Below are 7,858 nucleotides of genomic sequence, written 5' to 3'. Positions count from 1 at the left end.
TTAGGCCCTATGATGATATCCCCTGAATAGATATGTGGACAGAGTTGGCAACGGGCTTTGTTGCAAGGATAGGTTCCTGGGTTAGTGGTTCTGTTGTGTGGTGTGTGGTTGCTGGTGAGTATTTGCTTCAGATTGGGGGGTGTCTGTAAGCAAGGACTGGCCTGTCTCCCAAGATCTGTGAGAGTGATGGGTCGTCCTTCAGGATGGGTTGTAGATCCTTGATGATGCGTTGGAGAGGTTTTAGTTGGGGGCTGAAGGTGATGGCTAGTGGCGTTCTGTTATTTTCTTTGTTGGGCCTGTCCTGTAGTAGGTGACTTCTGGGTACTCTTCTGGCTCTGTCAATCTGTTTCTTCACTTCAGCAGGTGGGTATTGTAGTTGTAGGAATGCATGATAGAGATCTTGTAGGTGTTTGTCTCTGTCTGAGAGGTTGGAGCAAATGTGGTTGTATCGTAGAGCTTGGCTGTAGACAATGGATCGAGTGGTATGATCTGGATGAAAGCTAGAGGCATGTAGGTAGGAATAGCGGTCAGTAGGTTTCCGATATAGGGTGGTGTTTATGTGACCATCGCTTATTAGCACCGTAGTGTCCAGGAAGTGGATCTCTTGTGTTGACTGGTCCAGGCTGAGGTTGATGGTGGGATGGAAATTGTTGAAATCATGGTGGAATTCCTCAAGAGCTTCTTTTCCATGGGTCCAGATGATGAAGATGTCATCAATGTAGCGCAAGTAGAGTAGGGGCATTAGGGGACGAGAGCTGAGGAAACTGCGGAACCACCTGATCAACATCCTCTACAGCAAACAGGGAAAGATTAAGAATGAGCTCTCAAAACTGGATACTCTCATAAAGAACCAACCTTCCACACAAACTTCCTCGTGGCTGGACTTTACAAAAACTAGACAAGCCATTTACAACACACACTTTGCTTCTCTACAAAAGAAAAAGGACACTAAGCTATCTAAACTACTATATGCCACAAGGCGCCACAACAATGGTTCCTGTAACCCACCCAGCAATATTGTTAATCTATCCAACTATACTCTTAGTCCAGCAGAAGAATCTGTCCAACTTGGGGCCTCTCCTTTTGCCCCTCCACCCCCACGAACATGATACAGTTCTGTCGTGACCTAGAATCCTATTTTCGACGTCTCCGTCTCAAGGAATATTTCCAACACACCTCTGACCAACATATTAACCCACAGAGACCTTCCTACCAACACTACAAAAAGAAGGATTCTGGGTGGACTCCTCCTGAAGGTCGAAACAGCAGCCTGGATTTCTACATAGAGTGCTTCCGCCGACGTGCACGAGCTGAAATTGTGGAAAAGCAGCATCGCTTACCCCATAACCTCAGCCATGCAGAACACAGTGCCATCCACAGCCTCAGAAACAACTCTGACATCATAATCAAAAAGACTGACAAAGGAGGTGCTGTCGTCATCATGAATAGGTCGGAGTATGAACAAGAGGCTACTAGGCAGCTCTCCAACACCACTTTCTACAAGCCATTACCCTCTGATCCCACTGAGAGTTACCAAAAGAAACTACAGCATTTGCTCAAGAAACTCCCTGAAAAAGCACAAGAACAAATCCGCACAGACACACCACTAGAACCCCGACCTGGGGTATTCTATCTGCTACCCAAGATCCATAAACCTGGAAATCCTGGACGCCCCATCATCTCAGGCATTGGCACCCTGACAGCAGGATTGTCTGGCTATGTAGACTCCCTCCTCAGGCCCTACGTTACCAGCACTCCCAGCTATCTTCGAGACACCACTGACTTCCTGAGGAAACTATAGTCCATTGGTGATCTTCCTAAAAACACCATCCTAGCCACTATGGATGTAGAAGCCCTCTACACCAACATTCCACACAAAGATGGACTACAAGCCGTCAGGAACTGTATCCCCGATACTGTCACGGCTAACCTGGTGGCTGAACTTTGTGACTTTGTCCTGACCCATAACTATTTCACATTTGGTGACAATGTATACCTTCAAATCAGCGGCACTGCGATGGGTACCTGCATGGCCCCACAGTATGCCAACATTTTTATGGCTGACTTAGAACAACGCTTCCTCAGCTCTCATCCCCTAATGCCCCTACTCTACTTGCGCTACATTGATGACATCTTCATCATCTGGACCCATGGAAAAGAAGCTCTTGAGGAATTCCACCATGATTTCAACAATTTCCATCCCACCATCAACCTCAGCCTGGACCAGTCAACACAAGAGATCCACTTCCTGGACACTACGGTGCTAATAAGCGATGGTCACATAAACACCACCCTATATCAGAAACCTACTGACCGCTATTCCTACCTACATGCCTCTAGCTTTCATCCAGATCATATCACTCGATCCATTGTCTACAGCCAAGCTCTACGATATAACCTCATTTGCTCCAACCCCTCAGACAGAGACAAACACCTACAAGATCTCTATCATGCATTCCTACAACTACAATACCCACCTGCTGAAGTGAAGAAACAGATTAACAGAGCCAGAAGAGTACCCAGAAGTCACCTACTACAGGACAGGCCCAACAAAGAAAACAACAGAACGCCACTAGCCATCACCTTCAGCCCCCAACTAAAACCTCTCCAACGCATCATCAAGGATCTACAACCTATCCTGAAGGACGACCCATCACTCTCACAGATCTTGGGAGACAGGCCAGCTTACAGACACCCCCCCAATCTGAAGCAAATACTCACCAGCAACCACACACCACACAACAGAACCACTAACCCAGGAACCTATCCTTGCAACAAAGCCCGTTGCCAACTCTGTCCACATATCTATTCAGGGGATACCATCATAGGGCCTAATCCCATCAGCCACAGTATCAGAGGCTCGTTCACCTGCGCATCTACCAATGTGATATATGCCATCATGTGCCAGCAATGCCCCTCTGCCATGTATATTGGCCAAACTGGATAGTCTCTACGTAAAAGAATGAATGGACACCCCCCTGAGCACAGCAAGTTTCAGTGCTGTAAAGCACCAATGTAGACAGTGCATCAGCGCCGGGACCCCACCTCCTCCTGGGACCTTCCCATCCCCCTCACTGCTGATGGGTTTTTTTGTTTGACTTTTTCCTCCGGTTGTTGTTTTTTAATAAAAGAATGGTGTTGGTTTGAAAGCAATCTTTATTCTAGTAATTGAAAGCAAACAGAGCCCTGCAAAGCAACAGACAATTCTGTTAAACCTTCATATTGCATCATCTGCACCAATCACAATCACCTCCTAGCATTGCAAGCACTGCACTCCCGAGCATCCTTGATTCATATGGCCCCGCGCTGCATGTAACTGGAATATACTTAATGCAAAAGGTCTAGGATGATCAGATGTCCCGATTTTGTAGGGATAGTCTCGATATTTGGGGCTTTTTCTTATATAGGGTCCTATTACCCCCCACCCCCTGTCCTGATTTTTCACGCTTGCTGTCTGGTCACCCTAAAAAGGTCTCTTGTAAGATATAATTACAAAACTAATAATCTACTGCAGTGGTCTCCAAAGTGGGGTGCGCCAGAGGATCCCAGGGGGTGCGCAGTGGGAGGAGCGCCGCCGGATGGCACTCCACCATTTTCTTTCTTCGGCGGCAGCTCTGCATGCCTGCAGCAGGTCTTCCCTCCTCCTTTCTTCGGTGGCACACCTGCGGTAAATCTTCCCCTCTCCTTTCTTCGGCGGCACCATGGGGGTGCGTGATCCAAAAACTTTGGAGACCACTGATCTACTGAGTGTGTTCATCCTATTTGTATGCATGTATCATCCTTGTATCTGACACTAGAAATATGAAGTATAACTCTGAGGTCCTATGTAACTATGCAAAATGTGGGCCATTAATGGTGGCTTAGAATCTTGATGGCTCCCATTGACTAGGACAATTAGTTGTGAATGGGTTTATTTACCTGCAAGCCTTCCTGTGTATGTGTGGGCCAGCCTGTGGGTAATGAAGAATGAGGTCTCACAGGACATGTGACCATGTCATATGATACTGGAATCCATCTTAAATCTGGTACTTTTCTATTTAGAAGCGGAGGTGGGGACCCAGAGAGACAAAAGATTCCTGCCTTGTGCCAAAGCTCTAAATGGGGGTGGAACAGAACAAAGAGGAGCTAGCCATGAGAAAACCCCTAGTTTCCACCTAAGATGTCTGCTGGAACTAACAAGGACTGAACCAGGGGAAAGGATTGGGCCTAGACTAGGAAGGAGTCTAGTCTGTGAAAGAAGTTTATTGAAATATCTCTGAGGGTGAGATATTACCTGTAATCAGTTTTTTAATGAATTAGGCTTAGACTTGCAGGATGGTCTTACCTAACTCATGTTTCCCATGGAGAATGATGATGTGTATTCATGGCAGTTCTGTCACATGAGTCCTGAGCTCACTGAATTGAATCCAAATTGTATCTTTAGTGACCCAATCTTACCTGGGTGGAGTTTGGTAATCCTGAAAGTTTATTTTGCGAGTGTATGATTCAGCTCCAGCGCTTCAATGTGGCTTGTGTAGTGTAGAAAGTCTCATGGAGATACTGTGCTCTAAAAAAACCACCTCCACGAGGGGCATAGCAACAAGCCAGTGAAGATATGCCCTGAGAGGCTACAGTTAGGCCCTGTCTGCAGTGGCAAGTTTCTGCGCAGTAAAGCAGCTTTCTGCCCTGTAATTCCTGAGGTGTACACACTGCCAAGCCACTTAGTGCTTATCTACACTGGCACTTTACAACGTTGCAACTTTCTCGCTCAGGGGTGTGAAAAAACACACCCCTGAGTGCAGCAAGTTTCAGCGCTGTAAAGCGCCAGTGTAGACAGTACACCGGAGGTCAGACATGCAGTGCAGTGATGGGGATTGAACTGAGGGCCTTGAGGCTGTTATACTTTGAAACAAGTTTCCATTAGTAAAGATTTAGCATCTGATCAGACAAATGAGTCCCTAAGTTGCTGAGTTCAAGTCTCTAACAGGAGAAGATATTAGTTAATAGGGGAATTTGCATAGGGATTACGTCAGGAGGTTGGGAGTCATGACTTGTGGATTTTAATATTGGCTCTGCTGCAGTCTTGGATAGGGGCACTGTGAGGCTTAAATAATGAAGGTAAAGCACTTTGCAATTCTTACCTTAAAGGAGCCACATGAATGTGAAGTATTATAACAGGAGATTGTTTTGTTACATTTTATTTCCAGCCTATGAAGGTCTTTGCCCATACTTAGGGAGAAACCATATTCCGCAGCCCTTCTCTTTGCAGGTATTGTATTATCCTTCTTAGCCCATGCAAATAGTGCAAATATACAGTGAAAATCCACCATTTTTTCCACTTCACATTTATCTCCTTTTGCTAACCTGTATTCCCCTTTTCACACCTCGGCTACAAGTGAGGCCCTGCAGCATATTAACTCCAGACCTATACAGGATCATTTGCAAAATGTTCAGGTGCCTGACACATTTTGGTAGGTTGTACAATTAAAACGTTGATGTTTAAAATCTTAGCCATATGTTGTTTCCCCTAGATCAGCATATGGAGAGGACCCTCCTCAGTTGGATCCTCCCCCTTTCTGAGTGGAAAGGGGGACACTGGGGACCAGAGCCACTGTACAAGGGTATGGGCCTCCTTAAGATACCCTGTGAATGGCAAGATTTGGGGCAGACCTTTTCTGCATAGCAACAACTACTTGACAGGACAAATGTGAGGGGATCTGCTTTTGGATATTTCCCTCCTGTCTCCCCCATCCTGTGGATTTGTTCTTGATAGGGATGTACTGGGGCCTTGTAATTTTCCTTGCAAACTGTATCACTATCTTGCAATTTTTTAAGATGTTTTAGAGGCTTGTTATTTGCAACTGCTACCACAGCGGTGCCTCTGTATGTCCATGGAAAGTTATGTAGGGTTATGGAGGAAAGTGCAGGTCCTCACTGTTCTTTATTCCATTCATAGACCACACTTAACCCAGGTCCTGATGTGGCAAAAGAATCTTCACATGGAGTCCTTTACTCCTGTTCAGAATTCCACTGTAGTTAATGAGAGTGCAGGGTACTCAGCACCCCACAAGGTCAGGCCCTTAAGATTCTGTTCATTCCCTTTACTGAATGAAAGATGTGTATGCTACAGGATTTGTATAACTAAAGAATATTACCTATTGCCTTCTGGAGTCCTTCTCACTTCTTCCCCACCCCCTGGATCACCACAGCAGGGTTGCCTTTCTCATAAAACAGATGGTTTCTGAGAGAGGCAAATTGAAAAGCTGCCATTTGAAAAGAGACTCATTAAGGGAGAAAGAACTTTCATGGAGACTAGATTAGCATGTCAGGAATATGTTTGTATCTCAGTTAAAATTACACTGAGCTTGCCAGAGTTCTTAGTCCAAAGTACTGCTGCTGGAATGAGCAAGGAAAGTATTTCCAACGCTCAGACCAGCTGCCTTTGTGACTAGAATGAGTTAATGTTGGCTCCCCCCAGAACCTGCACCTTCTCTATAGTGCCTCCTAGAGGTTGGGATTGGAACAGCTACCACTGTGCATGGTGTGTGAGCTCCCCATATTCAGCATTCTTACACAATTCCCTATAGTCTGTAAGCTCCTTCCTAGCCAGTTGCTCCTGCACCATTCCCTGTAGTGTCTTCTTTTGGGAGAGGTTTGGACAGGAGTAGCTGTGAGCTTCCCCACAACCCATTCCATGTTGAGACAGTTGTTGGAAAACCCCAACACTGACGTACACATGCATGGATAACCTCCTTCAATATCTTCTCAAAAACAAAATAAACCCACTAACAAGATGAGTCCTTTATCAGGTATGTGACATCTTGTTCAGGTAATTGTGTGGAGTAGAACTCCTCAGCAAAGAGATTATAGACTCCAAGATGTAGGAATGAACTACATACTGTCCTACAATGGAAAATATAATAAATATTTACCACCAGGAAGTATTCATAGACGAGGTGTTCTATTATCAGTTTTAATAACACTCGGCAATTATATATCACATTGCATTCTCAAAGACCTTCACAAACATCAGCTAATTAATCTTTACAGTGCCCATGTGAAGGACAATTTACTGTGAGAAGTCAAGTATAGGATGGTCTTGGATCCTGCACTCGTTTGAGCCAGCACTTATCTTCTTCAGGGTACTGCAGAGTTGGAGGCTCAAGAGACTCTTCCATAGGAACATGGGAATTGTCATTCCAGGTAAGACCACTGGTCCATCTCTTTCAGTATCCTGTCTCTACCACTGCTCAGTACCAGATACTTTAGAAGAAAGTGGAAGACATCCCATAACAGGTAAGTTTGGAATAACCTGCCCATAGGGGAAATTTCTACCCAATTCCATCAGTTAGTGGTTGTTTAGCCCACTTAAAGCAGAATGGCTTATATTTCTCGACAGTTATTGTACCCTAGCTAATGTAACTGTGGATGTTCTCATTATCCATAGAGATGTCTATTTTCTGTTTGGTAAGCAATTTCCAAATTGACACATCTTGAGAAGTTTGAGAGAAGAATGGTACAGAATTCCAAAAAAGAAGAATGATACATGAATAAAGGATTTTTAAAGTTATTGTACCCATTTGATTAATTAGACAGCAATTCTGTTAATGACTGCAGTGAAAATTAAGAGGTAAATATAATGGTTTGGGGCCCAGGGAATTGATTCTTATAAAAATGTTATTTTTGTGGTAGTAATTCTTAATGGGTGAGTTTCACTATATTTAAAATGGTCAGATCTTGAAGTCTTTCATTTTTACACAGTTCTTAATAAGGCAAAATTCTCATTGAAGTATGTGTATCTGTGTATCTTATGCCTTTGTGATATATTCTTAAATGTACAAGGACTTTGCTGTCTGTAGAGACCAGCAGTCACTCTGTG

The 7,858-nt window shown here is 44.5% G+C and overlaps 1 protein-coding gene across 1 annotated transcript in view; it reads left to right on the top strand.

The window, feature by feature from the left end:
- Positions 1–7,029: 7,029 nt before the first annotated feature.
- The window catches only part of GGT5 (gamma-glutamyltransferase 5), a 42,559-nt gene continuing 41,730 nt past the window's right edge, over positions 7,030–7,858 (top strand). The window contains exon 1 of the mRNA XM_038372948.2: positions 7,030–7,182. The gene's annotated coding sequence lies outside the window, so the exon portion shown is untranslated. The remainder of the gene's footprint in view (positions 7,183–7,858) is intronic.

This window comes from Dermochelys coriacea, chromosome 15 (assembly GCF_009764565.3).
Source record: "Dermochelys coriacea isolate rDerCor1 chromosome 15, rDerCor1.pri.v4, whole genome shotgun sequence".
Lineage (NCBI taxonomy): Eukaryota > Metazoa > Chordata > Testudines > Dermochelyidae > Dermochelys > Dermochelys coriacea.
The sequence above is the reverse complement of the archived record's forward strand: the minus strand, read 5'-3'. Positions and strand labels throughout refer to the sequence as shown.